Here is a 19,384-nt window from a genome sequence, read left to right as displayed (position 1 = left end):
AGAGGCAGTCCTGGTTATAGGGAGGGATCCTTTAAATAGAAACAATGACAAATGTAATCATTTAAGTGTGGTAGGGAATGCTGTGTAAAAAATCATTTGCATTTCTGCCCCGCAGTAATGCCCTGTTTCTAGAATCTTCAAGACAGCAGAATAAGTGGCACAAAGCATCAAACTCTTTTTTACTATTTTACAAAATGTTCTGCGTTGTGCCAGTGGCAGAGAGGACGAGAGGAAAAAATACTTCTATCAGGCTGCATGCAAGAGCTTCGTGGTATATTTAGAAACAAGCAAATGACAGAAAAATGCAGAATGTAGTTGAGGTCGCTTATTAACACTTTGTCTGAGTGCAGAATAAGGAAAAATGCAAGATTCTGCAGTGAATACATGAATATTTAACAAATCTGAATGAAGATAAATTGAGGAAATCTTTGAATAAACACAAACAAATACATCTTTATAACATGGGCAATAGCTTTGCATTTCACATGGCCAGCTATGCTTTATGTAATAGGGTGAATGTGTATTGCTAACTATGTGGATACTGTTGAATTGAGAAAATACGTTTTTAAATTTCCATAATGGAGGAAGGCACCATGTCTGAGGTTACCAGCATTTTAGATTATTATTACTGAAGATATTTTTTACATCATTAGTTTTTAATATAGATGCTCCTTGCTTCTGTCTTACAATTCACTGTGGATGGGAGACTGAAGATACAGCACTATAGAATGTAGTCCTGCTAGAACTAAGCAGATATTTCTTGAATTTTTACACATATCTGAGAGAAGCAGTTTTTGACATTTTTGTTTAAACATCCATCAATTCCAGTCTTTCTCCATGTAAGACAAAAAGCAACAAAATCAGCATACTTTGTTTTTTTAATTTGGGCAAATATTTATTTCTCTATTGACATTTGTCAAGAGAAAGTGAACATTATCTAACAGTCTATAGCAAGGATCTGAGTGCATTTCTTCTCCTCTCCTTTACATTCCCACACAGATACTGCATGGGTTTGTTTTATTTTCTTTTTTTCCATAAGAGAGGCGCGTGTAGGGCAGAGGTGCTATTACATAAAACTGCTGTATAAAGTTTGTCCACTAGGTGGTCCTTAAAGACATATTTAGGGAGGTTGGTTCGTGTTTTCATCCTATGCGTGAAGTCCTTCTTAAAGCAGGTAATTCAGTTAACAATGTAGCAAGGCAGCTTTCAGAAGCAAATCCCTTTCTACGTGAAGAAATCCTCATTTGCAGCTCACGTGCTCTGTTCATATTCTGGGGACACTAAACACTTGGAAATAACGAGTTTCATTGGCATGGTGTGATGCAGGGAAAAGGGAAAAAACCACCATAGTAAAAAATAGACAAAATGACAATATACAGCACTGACAGGAATATAACTAAATATTTGCATTCCTAGCGCAATGCTTTTATTTTGAGACTACTGGAGATGAAATCTGGGAATCTTCTGTGTGCCAAAGTCTTCCTGTAGAATATGGAGCTCCATCAAAATTGAGCTGGTGTGAAACTGCCCTGAGGTATGTGCAACAAGGGACTTCTCTAGACACCTACATCACACAGAGCCACTTGTTTTGTTGCTTGTACTAGCTATTTCAAACCTGGAAAGAAGCATCTTCACTATAGATGGCATGTGCAGATGAAGGAAACCGCTTACAATTATGTTGTGGAATGAAAAATGTAGTGGATAACATCTACTGCAAGAAAAATGAGATGCATCAAGAACAATAAAAAAATCTCACACCTGAAATTCTGAACTTTAGGTATGACAAAATTGGAAGAAAAAATATAGCAATTTACACCCATTAAACAGGCAATGATAATGAGAAGGAAGTAAAAATATTTATGTCCATCTCTCATACATGCCAAATGCTGTTGTAATTAAATGTAGTTATGCAGTAGACGCATTTTGCTAAAAGTTCTGTAAATAAATGTAGAAATTAAAGTTTTCTAACAGATTTTTTTAAAGTTACATTATTATATTTTATGATAAAAAGGGAAACCATGAGTCCATGAAATAGGTCTGCAGTCATTATGTTCCTTTTTTAGTATATTGGTGTAGTTTTTTTTAGTGTGGTGATGGTAAGTTTCTAAATAGATTGCACTAAGTTCCATATCCATTTTTTACTTACTTCTGATTTCAGTGGTGTGAAGTATGATTCCATTAGTCATTATCGATTGATATAAAATGTAGCAAGATCTCTTTGTTAATGAAAGGAAAAATAAGAATGAAGTTATAGATTGTCATGAGGTTTAGAAATGAGGTTGCTTCATTTCATAGCAGTTCTGCTGAAAATCGTGCCAAGATTGGCAGTTCCAAGTTGTGTATAGTTTGCAGTACAAACTGTGCCTAACCAAAACTGTGGGAAGGCAGGTGTGTGGCAGCCGTTAGCTCACAGCCTGAGCCAGTGATTGAGCACCTGCTGAAGGGGGGTGGCCAGCCCTGGGAGCACAGGTGCAAGCAATTCATCTGGGCAACCCAGAGTCCACCCCTCCCTAAGCTCATTTAAGGGCTGGCAGCCCTGGAGATCGCCTGTTTTGAGAGTTTCCAGGGAGCTCTGATCCTCAGAAAAGGTAAGCTACTGCTTCTTTATTACCATTGTGACCGCTGTCTTTCTTGAGCTGAAACTGGTTAAAGGCAACTGTATCAGCTACCTTTTGTCCTTGCAGCTAGTGACTTGGTATTCCTATTCTTTTGTGAGCAGAGCTTCTTGCTGTAAACCAGTATGTTTGCTTAGGTATTAGAAGAAAGAAGTTACTCCTGTAATAGGGAAATGGATACATCATACAGAGAGTAAGAGTGGAGATATGTTTTTCTTACTATCTCTTCTGGTATCAGCTGAGCTAAAAAGTTGAGTGTAGTTGTAATGTTTTCCCCAAACACTTCTCCAAGAAAAATCACCACTTGCTCTAATGGTCGTTTGATAGTCCATGCTTGTTAAGTGATAGGCTTCCAGTATTCAGTGCAAGTGTTCTTGGAGGCAAGGCAAGCTGCACTGTCCTGTGGGTGAAGTTCAGGTTGGAAGAATTATTTAAATTGGCATTGAGTCAAGACTGAAGCTTGCACAGGGCTTATAAGAGGTGTCTATTTAGGCAACTTGTACTTTATAATAGTTGACTTCTTGAAGGAAAACTGATAAGCACTGAGCAAAAGAACTGGAAAGGTAAATCCAACAGAATCACTTCAAATTTTTATATTCTGGTACAACATATTCAGAGTAAAAGACATATAGGAAATAAATAAATACACTTTTCCGTTTTCTTCCCTGTAACAGAAGTATTGCTTCCTATTTATTCAAATCTTTATGTAGTAAAAACAAGGTGCAGCCTTTAATACAACAGCCTTTAATACAACAGCCTTTTTGCATTCAGCTTCTGAATGGAGAACTGTCCTCCAACTCCAGCTTCTAATTTCCTTTTCCTGTCCCATATATAAAACAGCTGGGTGCGGTTGTCTGATGAGACCAGCTCCCTTGGTCTCACAGACTGTTTACCCCTTCCTGCCTCTCATTTGAGTTTCACTGTGTGTAGGGGGCAAGGAGTGAAGTGAATAATTTTGGTCTGGTATCGTATGGCTGTTTTAATCCTGACGTTTCGAAGTCTTTTAGGAACCAAGAGGGTAATGTGTTCATTCTATCAGAAAAACTGAAAAGAACACAATGAGAGAGGAGGAGCAACTTGAGACATACATAGGGGGAAACCTCTGATCCAAAGCTAGAAGAGGGGGCTTTGTAACTGACTTTGTCTTACCACAAGGGAAAGCTATTTTAGTTAAATAAGTTACAGAAACTGTTATCTAGTTATGATACGGAGGTGTCCCACAGAAAACTAGAGAAAAGAATCTAGTGTCTGTCTAAAGGATCAGTTAAAGAAATAAGGCAATTGAGTTGAGGCAGCATTAATGAAAGTATGAGACGGTAAGTATTTGAGCATATGCTGTGAAGTGCTTACATAGAATGCATGAAAATGAAATGACTGTGTGATATGTCTAGGAAACAATCGTTTGAAGGGCTAATGACAACATCCTTATTGAATGTGAGGGAGGAGGTGAGATTGGAGAGGATTTTAAGTGGAAGTGGTGTCAAAAAACTACACTGTGGTGTTAATACCATGTATGGAGTTCTTAGTATTTTTCTGAGTTGGTTCTTCTCCATTTTGTTCTGTGGGGATTGCTTGGTTAGATGGTCTGTTATTGGATTTTTTGTTTTCTTTTTAGGACAAAGGTTTCTCTGTATTTTCTTTAGAAAAGAGCTTAAGGGAAAAAATGTGCAGGGACCTGTGGGGAAATCTCAGGAGAAGATAGGAGGAGGTCATGGAGTGGTTGGAGGAAAACTGGTCTTCTGTGGATACTAAAAGGAAGAGATCTGGGGAACAGTCACTGAAAGCAAAGTAGTGAACAGATAAGAGGAAGATCTAGTCATACTCTATCAAGGCTCTTCTGGGAGACTGATATGGTCTTGTGCAGTGAAAAGGGGATAGAGACAGAAGGATCTGAGTTGTGGTTACTAAAGTTTGCAGACAATAAACTTATTTCTGCTGGGAGAAGACCAAGAGAGGAGAATAGGTTTTAGGTGGGGGAAGCCATTCTGGCCACATGCTCTTGCCAGAGACATTCCTGAACACTAGAGTAGGGGTGGAGGAAGCAGATGTTTGAGGGACTTGGCAAAATGGACAAAAATGTTGAGGCACAGAAGAGCTGAGAGGGGGAAGGAGTGAGCAGCAATCCTCCTCAGTTTGAGGGGTCCTGAGAGCCGATCCAAAACTGCCTGCCCTTTGCTGACCCTAGGCAGGTCTTGCTCTTGAGAAATGTCCTTTAGGAAAAGAAGCAACATATGTCCAAGTATAACAAGGCAACTTAGCATTTGTCTGGAAAAACAATCAGAAGGATAATCTTATAACTGTTGTTGGAACAAACTCCATTAACAACAAAGAGAGTGACTTTGGGGTGTTTAGTGGAGAAGACATCCAGAGAATGCTGTTTGATTCTTGTGCTTCTCAGCGGCCTCCCATTGCAGGGGGTTGCCAACTGAGCAGGGAGAAAAAGAGGAGCCCTTTTCAGCTTCAGGCAGTGAGGTTAGGGTGAATTGAGCAAGGACTTAAAACCAAAAACAAGAGCACTCAGTAGTCAATAAGTTATTTTTCTCACCTTGTCAAGTGTCCTGCTAGTCCTAGTTATGGGGAAAGCTAAATAACCATGGCTGCAGCTGATTAGCTTGCCTCTACAAAATAAGAGAAGAACTGTTCTTTACTTTTTTTCCTGTTTCACAATGTGATGGTATTCCTCAGCAGCATGTTTCCCATCAAACATGGATTCCCATTTTATGAACTCTTCCTCATTTTAGTAAAAGAATCATGATTTGGCAAGATTTTGTAGCACAAAAGTTAGATCTGGCAAGCACATCTGTAAGCATTCAGCTCTGTTTGACTCAAGGGAATTCCATCTGTGAATGTTACATGTAGGAGTCAGATGCTGAGATGGGGCAGGATATTCTCAGCACCTATTTATAGAGGAATGTATAAAGTTCTATAAACCCTGCCACGTGTGACCAAAGCCACATGACTCAAACACTGAACATAGAAATACATTCACATGCAAGCAGATTAAAAGCTAGTATAATTGAACATAAAGGCACCTTCACAAAATATATTGAGTCCCTTGTCATTTCACATTTCATCCAGTATGGACAGCCGCCTTATCCCTTGTGTTGCTGGACTTAGTCAAACATACTGCCACACCTGGAAGGATAATGCTCTTCTAAGGAGTGAAGCCTTTTGTATATTCACTGTGTATTCTTTGAGGCACGCAAGCCAAAATAATGACAGACAACTTAGACTTTTTCATGTGAGGATCCAGTGTGTCATACAGAATACCCTATTCTGTTGTCCTATGTTATACTTCTAAATTTTCAGTCCTGAATATTCTTTGTTACATGTATGTTTTTGGTTAAAGATTATTTTTGGATAAAAGAATGGCTTTGCTGAGCTGTACTGCTCTTAGCATTTCTTTTTACAGAAGCAGTTCTAGTAGCTGTGTAAGGATTGTAAATCCCTTCCTCTCTTTGCCCTGTGCTTTCCACAAAAGTCGTACAATTTCTGTGGGGTCATAGTGGAGCTGTGATAAAGCCTTGGTTTTGGTGCTTGAGAATGCTTCCAAGGGACAACTGAAAGTCAAAGTCAGATTGAATAGGCAAGTGTCTGTTCTACTGACCTATTCTGGTGGCTCTGATTTGCGAAGAAAATTGATAGAGCAGGTGCAGTACTTCATTATAATCCAAACCTAAAGTGATGATGTTTAAGCTGTGTTGAGATGTGGTGTTGCAGATTCCTTTTCCCTCCTTGCAACCTCTCTCCAATGTTCATTCTCCTCCCTCAGCCCCCACCCTCTTCCTTCTTTGAGAGCCAGTTTCAAATTAAGGCAGGGGACTCACCAATGCCTGGCTGCTGGTGTCTGCTGTCAAAGTGCTGGATGAATCCCGGTGTGGTCCATGATCTGAGGTTCATGTATTCATGTTGAGATCAGTCATGTAATGCCTTCACAAAGCTTTATAGGATAGAACGTGGGCCGTGGCCTTGCTCACCCTTGGAACTGCAATCACGGAGGAATTACTGTAGAGCTGCTACCTTCAGCTTGGTGAGCTTAAGCAAAGGCTTGTCCAGGCAGTTTGCATGCTAGGCAAGTTTGAATGACAGCATGGGTTCAGACTTGAAATATAAGTGAGACTGGGGTGCCTCTGGGTCCTCCCTGCGTATGTGTTTTGCATAGCATGCCTTTTTCACTGAGGAACTCCCTCAAAACAGATATATGGCCTGACACTCACAAGAGTGGCAGACAAGACTTTGGAGTCAGCTAAAAATGTTTGTGGGAGTCTGGAAGCACTTTAGAGGCCAATAGATAAGAAGTTAGAAACATCTGAAGCTTTGAGGAGGAAAGCAAGATTTATGGTGACTGTGAAGAGCAGGAAATCGAAACTGTTAAGAAACCAGCTTCAGGTCATCATAAAGTTCTGATCCCTAGTTTCACATTAAGGAACAGAATGCTACTAGAAAATCCTGCCTGCGGTAATAAATAAAATTAATAATTAGCTACTATATACTGCTTTTCATCTATAGATCTCTGTGATAAGAAGAACATAGTGAAAGTCTAATTTATTGCAACTAAATAGTTGACTGTTAAACATTTCTTTTTGTGAGACTGTAAATTCTACCTGTTGACATAAGCTCGATCTTAGCTACTTTCTGGGCTGGATTGCTTCATCATTTGGAATTAACTCCTTGCAGACATTTACAAGAGTTACTGTTTCTTGCTAGTGTATTATGAAAAGGAAAAATAGCAAAAGAGAAAGAGAAATAAATTGGCAAAATGCTTTGGTGCTAATTGTAAGCATGGCCACATTTATTGTTATACAAATCAATTAGGGCAGCGTTTTGTGAGTCTTAATTGAGGAAATCTGCTGTTTATTTATTTCTTTTACTGCTAAACTTGGTCTTAGAACATGCCATATTTCAATCACATCATTTGCCTACTACTATAGGAAACTTTTTTTTTTTTAGTACACACTGAAAATGTAAGACTACGTTACAAGGTGTACCCACTGTGTATCTTCTAATGTAAGTAATAAATTCTGAAGGGCCTGTTGAAATAAAACACTAGTGAGACTTCTTGTATTACTTACAGACTTTGGAATTTGCCCTCTATTTAACCACAGATTTTTGGCTTTAATTCTGAAAAATGATAAATAATTTAGAGTTCCTTTGTTTTCGTTGTCTCAGCAGGAGACCTTTCATATGAGCTTGGGTTCACTTTCAAATTTGCTTTAGAGTGAATGAGGTTCTTTGCAGTTGTCTGAAAGTAGTTGCCCAAATTATGAGTTAGTGTTGCAACACACATTTGTGTAATATATATTTATATATGGTGCATGTGTTTAAAAAAAAAAAAAAAAACAAAAGCCTTTAAAAACTAAAAGAAAAAAGTAATAACGTAACTTGTGTCTGACAGGTTTTTGTTATACTGAAAGATGTGTGAAGAGTCTTATTCTGTCTTTATTCTGCTCTGAGAGAAATCTGAAGGCTGTCCCTTAGTATAGTTTGGGCAGTGAGTGGAGAGAATGTCCCTAAACATAGCTGGAAGCTCCACTTGTTGAAGCAGGCTTTTTGAATTGATGTGCTGAGGTTGATCTGGTGGCTCAGTGTGATCCCAGGAAGTAGGCTGGTGACTCTGAGCTGAAGCTTCTGCTTAAAAAATTGTGGAGAAAAGGCAGATGGAAGCATGAGTTCAAATGTTTCGTTTACATAAGTCATTGGTATTTTTGCCAGATTTCTTTTTAAAGTCTGATGGAAGTCATATGAAGATGTGTATCATCTTTTTGAATTAAATATGACATGAATACTGGCTGGTGACAGTACTTAGGCTTATTGGCCTTGATCCAGAGCCAAGCAGATGTTTATGAAGAGTTCAGATACAAATAAACTTTGAAGCTGTGAGTCACATTAGTGAAATAAAGGTGTGCTAATGTGCTTTGTCCATGGAGGACTTGTTAAATCATGAGACCAAAAGAGTTTCCTTGGCCCCTCAGTGAGGTTATCCTGGCAACCAAAAGGACTGGGCTAACGAGGATAGCCCTAAACATGTTTTTCCTTGGTGAGGAAAAGCTAGCTAGAAGGAGTGAGTGGCGAGGAGGTTGCAAGGAAGCGGAATGTCTGTTGTTGGAGCAAAAGGAGAGGGATTGCAGTGAGCAGTACTGCTTTGGTGATCTTTTTGTGGGAGGGGAGAGAAGGGATTTCTAAAAATAGTAAAATATGATCGTCCAGTACTGGCTTTTGTTACCATCACCCACTTGAGTTCTGCTTTCAAGATTTATTATATCACTCTTAAATCTCTTGGAGTCATTACAATCTTGCCTTTCATCTAGTCTGTATATAAATAATTGATCATCATAAGGATTGAAAACTGTGGAAATGAAGACAGCTTAACACAGATATTCTTTATGACATCAATTACAAGGGGAATCATTTGATGAGAACAGAGAATATTTCAAATGGTACAATAATGCTGGCTTCTAAAATTACTTTGTATTTGAAATGAAATGTGCACACTGATTGGTTCTGTTGCCAGTTTATGGAGAAAGTATATTATGGTTCAATGAAAAAGATGGTTAATTATCTGCACGCAGGGCTTGCTTCACTCCTCCCTGCTTCTCTTCTGCTCTCGTACAACTCTGTTGAAGTAGCTGTGTACAAATGGAGTAATGCAGTGGTGAATCAGGCCTGTGTTTTGTAAGTAATTTATTGCAAGCATTTGCAGTACTGAGAGGGGAAACATTCAGGCGTGTTCATTGCTGAGATTTAAACTCCCAGAGCTGCGTTCAGCTGGCAGCAGTCTCATGTCACAGGGTTAGACACTGAGCGCGGCAGCTATGACAGTAGCTGAGCACATTTGTTGTATTAAGACCTGGTAACATGCTAAAAGACTGTAAACAGTATCATTAAGCATGCTAAAAGGAAGCTGAAGTTCAAGTGATATTTTTTTTGGATGCTTTATGTAGTGTTGACTGTTAAACTTACACATTTGGTTAACTGGTGAGGACACTTCCTCTCCCATTTGTTAGTTGTCACGTTGATAATTTGTGTCATTTCCCCATTCATCCATTTGCAGGTGACGCATGGCTTGGATCAGTATTCAAACTACTGAAGGAAGCACAAGCAAGGTGCAGAAGTATTCATGGTGTGCTAGGAAGTGCTCCTGGTTGTCCGGAGTGCTCATCTCCAGCTGCCAGGAGCATGCTGGACGTGTGCAGGGCAACAATGCCATATTATATAACGTGTCTGTTGAAGGAGGAGTGTGTCAGAAACTGCTTTAATCTGTATGAACAAGTATCTGTATGGTAGTGACTGCTGTAATGCGGACTGAAAAAAAAAAATTAATCTCAAGTAATGTGTTAAGAGCTTGGCTTTATGAGCCATTTCTAGAACTAGACAACATCAAAAATACACGGCAGAATTGTTTCATGGTGGACAGTCTCAAGAAATGATAGGAATTGAGCTGTGAAAGCAGTGTTAAAGAATATTCCAATTAGCATGGGTGAGAAAGGCAGCATTAACTCCGGGTGTGTATTGTGTGATATTTTCAGAACTATTTCACATTTAAAATACATTGTGTATCTGTTCCATTGCTATCTCATGTCAGTCCTTTTTGCCACAGTGTTGGTGTGGTTATATGTTGTAACTGTTTATGGAGCTGGGATGAGAGAAGTTGGAAACTGAATTTATGACAAACAAAAATTCATAGTGTTAGCTTAATTGTTATCTTGTTGAGGATTCAATTCAAAAAATACCGCTGTGTGTGCTCTGAAATCAGGTAATTTTCAGACTGAAATATTTCAGTGCTGTTTTTCCAGAGATAACAGATGAACAATTCATTTTTTAATTGTGGTAGCTTCTCTTTGTGTCCTTTGACTTCCAACCAAAATTATCACAGTATGTCCTAATAGGTTTTCTTACTGTTGTTATTTGTTCCTATTGGGTAGTTGTCAGAAGCCCATCATGCTTATGCCATCTGAGCAGTAGTAAGGATAGGCACAAAACCATTGGTTTGCAGTTAGAACTGCGCAGGAATATGCAGACAGCTCTTTGATTCCTTTTAGTGTATTAGGGTATGCAAGGAGTTTGGGCAGAGATACTTGATTTTGGAGTTAAGCATTTTAGCATGATTTAGCGTGATATACCCTCTTATGATATTAGTTAGACAAAGTATTTGTCTTGCATCTCTTTCCCTAGAGGTACCAGATGCAAAACTCCACGAAATTCTGCTTCCAGACAGGGCTTTGAGAGACCTTAAAAGACCAATTCTCCCAATTTCAAGTGATGCTTACAAGGCAAGAGAAGAATATATTGTTCACAGAGAGGCAGGAATAATGGCCCACAGATAAACGAGGGTAGGTTCTGCATGGAAGACTCCAGAGTTTATTATCCATTTAATTATTTCATTTATTCTGAGTTGTTTTCTAGAGCTGTTCTTCCTCTATTTTTTTTATATTTTGGTGGTGAACATATCTGCATTGCAACAACCTGAAGAATGTATGCATTGCGTGTTGATTCTGGTAGATGATGTAAGTTCATATAGCAAAGAGAAGTTCAGAAATGGACCAGGCAGCAGAAAGGATTGCTTATGCTGCCTGGAAAGCAGCATCCATTTTGAATATCTCTTAATTGCACATTTTTCCAGACCAGGTTTGCACAAACCAGACTGAGTGCATTTTCAGGTTTTGGTACCAAACAGTCACTTTAAGAAGTTGAATTGTAATTTTATGTAAGAGAGACAGATGCCTGTAATTAATGATAGGATTTCATTTCCAAGGGTTTGTGATTGCTTTGAGGAGTTAATGAGAACCACAGAGTGTAATACAATATCTTGTTGATTTAGACAGTAGTTTATTTTCTGTATTCTTTCATTTGAGACACTCAGGTATGAACAGATGTGCAGATGTTAGTCTGGTGTGTAGTGTGCCCAGAGGGGGAAGCGTAGATCAGGGGTGATTTTTAAAACATTTCTTTTTAAGGTGTGGGATGTAATACCTTTAGGGGTTATCTTTCTGAAACTTCTAGCTGACATTTCTAAACAGCTACTGAGAAAATGAGTCCTTCCATTTAAATAATATCAAAAGGAAGCTGTGCTTAAGAAGCAACTGTAAGATCTATTCCCACTGCTGACAGATGTAATTTTTATTTACTATTTCGGAAAATGCTTGAAGTTGTTTTTCCTTTCCCAGTCATAACAGTGTCCTTTGGGAAAACAAGTATGATGCTCTTGAATTTTTTTCCTTGTAGTTACCAACTCCTTCAATTAAAGGTGAAATGTTAGAGGCAAGGGAGCAGTAATATTTTCCATTGATTATGAATAGTCATAGAATTGCTCAAGTTGGAAAAGACCTTAAAGATCATAGAATCCAACCACAACCTTACCATACTATCCTAATTAACAACCCTCTGCTAAATCGTGTCCTTGAGCACCTCATCCAAATGGTTTTTGAACACATCCAGGGATGGTGACTCAACCACCTCCCTGGGGAGCAGTGCTTAACAACCCTTTCTGTAAAGAAGTTTTTCCTGATATCCAACCTAAACTTCCCCTGATGCAACTTGAGGCCATTTCCCCTCATCATGTTGCCAGTGAGAAGAGACCAATCCTGCTCTTGCTGTAAGTATTCAAGCTCTTTGCTTGAATAGTGGTGGACATTCGTATTCTAAGAGAATATGTGAGAAATGTTAAGGAAATAATGAAGTTTGTCTATGCAAATTCAAGGATAAGCTGCATCTGACAGCACTAATTACTGAACTTTTTCAGCTATTTATTGAGCAGTTAAATCTAGTTATAATAATGCTACCTTTTAATGTTTAACAGTTTCTAACCCTGGGTTTTGTGCTTTCTAAGACCTAGCACTATATTCTCCATTGCAGTGATGTATGTGAGCTCAAATCACAGATTAGGACATCACTGTGTACGGATGGAACAAAAATACATTTGCAGTTAGTCACAGCCAGGTCTGCATGCTGATTCAGTTTGGTTGGGGGGTTGAATTACTCTACTGCCTGGGTAGAGCTAGCCAAAGGACTACCATTTATTGAAAACTTGCCCCACATTGCAGTAATAATCATCACGTGCTCTCAAGGTGTGTAAGATTCACATCATCAGCTTTAGCTGCCTGCAGTTTGTTGTCTGGGAATGTGTTCAGAAATTGATGGATAAACTCAGGGCACCCTGGTACAGCCTTGCTATCTTCCTTCATGCTAAAGGGAGGATGGACAGCAAGCTCAAATGGGACTTTGGTAACTTTTAGATGATTAAATTAAGTAAGCCTCAGTCTGCCTTGTCAAAATGAGACCAAGTTCTTATTATGATTTCATGCTCTTTTTTTTTTTCCTGAGTTTCCAGGCTGTTTCAAAAGCAAGGAGAGATTGCTTTTCTTCCCTACTCAGTGCCTTTAATGATTATTTGTCTGGCTTGCTGCTAAGCTTTCAGCATCCTGGAGCCTGTGAATTTTCAGACACAGTGGTGCCTTCCAGAGGGGAGCTGGACTACTCAGTACTTTCCTCACCAGCAATTCCCTAGCTTCTCCTTGAATTTTGGGAGTATGGCATGAAGTCAGCCACTCTCTCAGACTAGATTTCAGGTTACCAACTATACTATGCTTTATTTCTTGTTTATTATTTAGAGTTTTGCTGTGTAGTTGATCTGTAACATAAAATGTGAAATACATGTAGATGTGTGGGTACATACATACAAGTGTTTAGCAGGTTCTTTTATTGTTTGAACTGTGTGATGTTTTTTATGTCTGTCAGAATGACAACAGAAATGGATGGGTGGCATCTGCTACTACTGTACGTGGCCTCCATCTCATCTCAGTCATCTGAAAGTGTGGGGCGGGGGCAAGGACATAGCCCACTTCAAAGGGATGTTTTAGACTAACACTATTAGTAGTTGTAAAGCATTGGGGAAAGTCTGTACATGTATGAGTTTAAGCATTGTTGTAATGTTCGTTAAGAACTTCTGAAGTTCAACAACTGTATTAACAACTTGTGCATTTAGAAAGATACAAGGATTTAGTGGTAGGTTGTATGAAGTTAATTCAGCAAAAGATTTAAAAGTATTACTGAACTCATAGACCTATTGGGCTAATAAAAGTATTCTCTTCAGCTGGCTCTGTCTACCCAGATTGTCCAGATATCCACATAAAAATGTAACTAATACTCCTATGAAGAGTGAAGCTGAGCATCTCCATGGCAGAGCTTCTGTGATTATTCCACATGCTCCAGTTCTTGTCCCATTAAAATATCAAGAAAAACAACAATCCTCAAAGAGTGTGAGGCCAAGCTAGCACAGAATCTCTTAAAAATTCCAAACTGGTAATTTCATCATTGTATTTAACCATATACCTTGCAAGTTTTGTGGGTTTTTTGTTTTTCGGGTTTTTTTTGTTGTTGTTGTGGTGATGATGGGGGTTTTTTTTTTGTTTGTTTGTTTTTACAAAGCTGCCCTGAACATGACTGTGTTAGTCTCTAGTACAAAGTCCTTAGTATTGACTGAGTATGTATCACGCATCCTTTGGAATGCCACTTATTTCTTCTGGTAGGTTTGTGATTTAGCTGTCCTCTCAGCATGCTGTTCTAACTTTTTCTCCCTCTTACGAGTTTGTATGAACCCTGCTGCTTGCTGTGTTCATGTACAGCAACATATGCACATCTGTATGAAGTAATGTGATGAGGATAACCTCACACTTACTAGCATGGCTGTCTTCAGATTGAAAAATACTTTCTGAGGTTCATTTCTGAGCATCAGCTTCCTGATTTCTTGCTTACTAAATCATGTAGTGTTTGTGAAATAAAAGACTCCCAAGCTGTCAGTCAGAACTCTAAAGCTTTTCACAGACTGTAAATTCACATTCCTCTATTTATAAATAGAAAACACTATTGCAATGGCTGTAAAACTCTCTCTCTGATGATTCTGCAGCACCGACAAATCACAAAAAGAAATGGTTGGGATGCTGTTGTCAAGATCTTTTTTGCTCAGAATTTGGATTGTGAAATAAGTGAGCTTGTGCTGATGATTTGTAGTAATCTGTTATCACCTTTCATCAAACTATGAGGAGAAAGGAAATACAGGGTATTCCAGATGTGAGTCTGGTGCTTGTATACTAAGGAATCTGTATTTCCGCTGGCTGTGAAGGACAGTGAGGGTGCTGTTGCTTCTTGTACTATTTCTTGTACCATTGACCAAATCCAAGTGACTTTGTTAATGTGTTGTAATTTATAATCCTTCTGGGCATATTTGTCTTTTCACTATTCCTCTTTTCTGTTTTGCACCACTGTAGTTCAGATGTAGAAATTAGTCTGCAGAGGAGTAAACTTCCTCCTTTTCCATGTTATTAGCCAGCTTTTCCTGCGTGTTTTTGTTTATTGCTTATTTGTTTATTTTGTTTATTAAAATAAGTCTTGCTAGGCTACTGACTTCTGCAATGTTCTGGCTGACCAATGCTAGCATAGTTTTCAGAACGTATTTTCCACTTCAGTTTCTGGCCCCTTCATTAAAAACAGAGGTATTTGGTATCAAGAAATAAATCTATAAATCTACCAAGATTTATTTTTCTTGTACAAGTGCTACTATGGGATTATGCATCAATTGGGGCTTGGATATTCACTCATGTATCATTTGGACTTCTGTTGTACATCAGCCACAGAAGAACAACCATTTTTGAGTTCCAGGATTAGTGGCTCATCTAGTGGTAATGGTAAGACTGATACAGCCCTCTATGGAGTGAAAGATGCAATACGCAGTTCAACACCGTGAAGATACAGAAGCTATATGGAAGTTCCTAAAAATGCTGTCTGGATGAGGTATGAATGTGTCCAGCTTGTTTCAGGCAGAAGCAGTAGGAGTGACTCTTTAAGGAGAGTCTGCATGCTTGGCCATTTCCCTGGTCTGTAGTCCTTGTGCACTCTTAGCATCACACTTGTTGTATTAAGGATTCTAGAGGCCTTTTGCCTGCACAGTCCTTCTGGTGTTTATGAACCTGTTTTCCATGAATTTGCTTCAATCACACTTGATCCTGTTGACACTGTCTGCCTCAGCAGCCTCCCATGGCAACAAGTTCCAGAGCTTTGCTACTTGCCATAGGAAGTATTTCAATTTGATAAGTACCCTCTTCATTTCATAACATCTTCTCTGACATTCTCCATTATTTCAGGATTTTAATTGTTTGATCATGTTTGCATGAAGTTGCAATGCTCGTAACAACATTTTAACAATTGCACTGACATGCCACATGTATGTTGTGCAAGAAAATCTACCCTATTTCCGCAGCTGCAAAGGTGAAAACTTTATTTCCTGAGCATCTGTGCTGTTGCATTGTCATCTGAGAGGTTACTTTTTTAGGCTTTATTGTCACCAAGTGGTCCCACTGATCACAGGAGAGCTTCCTGCTTTTCATGTATTCAATGAATGTTTTAGTATTTGGGCATTCTTTTAAAGGCTCTCTTCAGATTCTTCTTTAGAATTCTTTATTTTGTGTTTACACTTGATGTGCTTTATTTTGTATGCTTCTCTCTCTTAATTTCAGCAAGGTGTTGCAGCTTTTCTGACAATGAAAGCTTCTATTGCTTTCCTATTACACTCTCCATTTTGGTCTGTGCCATTCAGGTCACCTGGGCCTCTGACAGCGTATTCAATAGCCTTCAGGCTTAGTGCAGTCTCAGTGGCTTTTGAATAACCCTCTTAAAATTTCTGGAGACAGGTTTATTTATTTATTTGGGGGGCAGGAGGGGAAAACCTACCCACTGCTTTGCAGCAGTCTGAATTTAGCTTCAGTAACCTTTTTGCATCACGATATCAGTGTCTCATGCGAGCACGTCAGTTCAGCTAATGTTGCCACACCACCAGGTAATAATAGTAGCTTATGTTTGCATTTACAGGAGATGCTAATATCCATACTGCCAAGCACTAGTCCTGGGCAGTGTCCTCCAATTAACCCAGCCTGCTGGCTGACATGTTTTCAAAGAATCCCTGCAGGGAAGCAGAGATTTACTTCTGTCTAAGGATACTAAGGAGTAAAGTCTACCTGAAGAGTTCATAAAGAGGAAGAAAAATATGGGTTGCCCACATTTCTAGTATGGAGAGGAACTTTTTTTGGTAGAAGTTTGGGAAGTGTGTTTCAGGCAGGTGAAGAAAGCAGTATTCATAAGGGATAAAATGTAACACTGATTTTGAAGTTGGAAAGGGAGACGAACTCACCTGATACAAAAATAAGTCTGTATTTCCATTGCTAGCATTGAATTTTTCATTTATGTTGAAAACTTACTTTCAGTACTGAAAGCAGAAAATACAAAACCTTTAACAAGATATGAAAGCAATGAAAATGTTTCAGATTTTCTTTGGGAAGGAGTCTTTGCAGACTGAAAAGCTTTGAATCTAATTGCCTTTGGAGCTTTTGTAAACCCTGTTGAGTTTTGTCTGGCAGCTGGAAAGTGCTGAGGGTGCTCCCTTTGGGTCCGTATCTGGCTGATATTTTGAACTTCAGGTAGGTACAATTCCATAATGTTGCTTACACAGCTCAGCAGTATTCATCAGATACAGAAATGATATGGAAATGACTGATAAATACTCTGCATTTGCTTTGTAACGGCTGTCACATTGCAGTTTAAGTTCAAAGAACTCCAGTGTGGACTTTCTCGGAGGATGTTAAATCACCATTACGGCTCTAAAGGAGAAATGTTCAGTTTCTTTCCTGGAGGAAGAATTAAAATACTTGAACTGTTAAGGCTGGCTAAGAGCCTCTAGCAGATAAGGTGGCAGGAGATGGGAAATAAGGGGGGGGGGGGGGGGGGGGGGGGGAAAACCTGCTTTGAAAAAGGAAACCTTTTCACGGGTGCGAAGAGTTTTCCAGACTAATGGCAAGCACAGACAGCTTGATGGGTATCAGGAGCAAAGCAGTGGGCTCCGTACTGTAAGGATGGTTGGATGGACTTTCCATTTTCCCACTCTACAAGCTTATAGGTCATGGCTTCTGCCCAGATAGGTGGTGGTCTGCCCAGATTTTTTTGTGACAGAAGTGGATCTGCAAATTGTCTTCTTTCTCTAACCAAACTAAACTGAACATTGGTGCACATGAAGGCCGCTTTAAAGATATGCTTCTTGTTATGTCCTCTTTTTGATCCCAATAACTAGCTGGTATGTTAGAGATGTTATTAGATCACCAAATATGATGATTACATTAAAAAAAAAATTAAGTAGACATGCATTTTTTTAAATGACTTTTACACAGCTGGGGTGGTTGTCTCAGGGATGCTGTGCGGCCATGTTTGGGTAGAAGAGATGGACAGTAACTCCAGAAACTTAGAGAAAGCTGACTAATATCACAAACGGTTGAGTGTTTAGGTTTTGAGTGGCTGTGCAATAATTCACCACACGTTTCCTGTGCAGGCTGATGTTTCTGCTAAAGCCTTTTACTTTTTGTGAATATCTTCATGGATTTACAGCGATTACACAATTATTTACAAGGAACAAAATGTGACCCCCTATTAATCATAACTAATCAAATTCAGCATGTTGAGTCATAAAATTTTCAGCCACTCTTTTTGGTCCTTTCATCTTTATTCATATTTTTCAAGTTAGTGATTCATAAATTAATATTTACAGTTACCACATGCTAGTATCTGAGAGCTTTCTTTTTTCTTTTAGTAGGTGTTCAGTTTAACTGGGCTGTAGCCTGGGGAGACTCTGCTCCAAGCAACAATTGCTATGATTCTGTAAAGCTAATGTTCATGTGCATTGCAGAACTGACAGCTTCTGGAGGTCATGGTCCTTAAAGGAGAAGGGAGAAAAGTGGAGTGCAGAGAGCTTGCTGTCTGTCTTGCCTGGGTACCTCAGCTCTGCCCTATGACATTGAGGGAAGCACTCTGCTTTCAGGTTACTCAAACTTGGTGGCTCTGACTTCCCAGAGAGCTTGTATTCCTTTGTCATTCCTGTGAAGCAATGGTTTCTTACTTGACTTCCAGATGATTTTTACTCCTTTGCTGTTATTTGGTAGGTGACAAGTACCCGCTCCAGTTGATTGCCTGTGTAGAAATTGTTAAGATCCATTAGGAAATTGAAATGCAGCTAGTGGGTTTGTTGCTGCTGGCTGATTGCTGACTGTACTGATGGTGTGTGATTTGCATGGTGCTAAACAGGTCATGCTGTGCTCTGATGTGTATTTGAAGATGGGCCATTAAAAGCTGAAATGTCAACAGTGACCCATACACCTGTAATAAATATCAGCTTTGTAATTAGCAAGCTGTCTCCAAGGGCTGCATGTGTACTAAGATTAATTTTCATTATGGCCTGCCCGAAGTTCTTGTGCAATGTACAGCCACCAGTTAAGACTGTCACAAGAGGAGCTTCAGTTTCTGCATGTCAATCACAGAACCAGCCTGTAGGTTCCTGGTGGCTGCAACCTTGTTTCTATATGTTAGTCTAGAACTCACTACACTATGTAAGTGTGAAGCAGAATACATACAGAGGGGGGGGGAAAAGTTGAATTACAAGCATATATACGTGTATTTTACAGGTGAGCACTGGAGTTGTCAGCAAACAGCCTGCAAAAAAATCATGAGTTGGAGCTCTCCTCTGTCTGCCCATTTTAGGCTTTGCTAGTGCCGATGACAGACAGGTGGCTCTGGATTGATGTGAAGAAGCCTCAGCTGAGGGTAACTGACACTGAAGCACACTTAAGGCAAAAAGGCATTCCAAAAGGTATCATAGCACGTCTAGACTGGAATTTGTGGTTGAAAGACAAAACTATTATCCTTTGGGTTGAAAAGTGACCCAGGGCTTTTAGGCATTA

At 39.2% G+C, this 19,384-nt stretch overlaps 1 long non-coding RNA gene across 4 annotated transcripts in view; it reads left to right on the top strand.

The window, feature by feature from the left end:
• Positions 1 to 19,384, top strand: part of LOC128077190 (uncharacterized) — a 382,865-nt gene that overhangs the window by 313,417 nt on the left and 50,064 nt on the right. For all 4 annotated transcript variants that reach the window (XR_008204871.1, XR_008204874.1, XR_008204873.1 and 1 more), the window contains one exon: positions 1,417 to 1,534. This is a non-coding gene — a long non-coding RNA (uncharacterized LOC128077190). The remainder of the gene's footprint in view (positions 1 to 1,416; positions 1,535 to 19,384) is intronic.

This window comes from Tympanuchus pallidicinctus, unplaced genomic scaffold, assembly GCF_026119805.1.
Source record: "Tympanuchus pallidicinctus isolate F22 unplaced genomic scaffold, pur_lepc_1.0 scaffold15, whole genome shotgun sequence".
NCBI lineage: Eukaryota > Metazoa > Chordata > Aves > Galliformes > Phasianidae > Tympanuchus > Tympanuchus pallidicinctus.
This window is presented reverse-complemented; position numbering and strand designations above follow the sequence as displayed.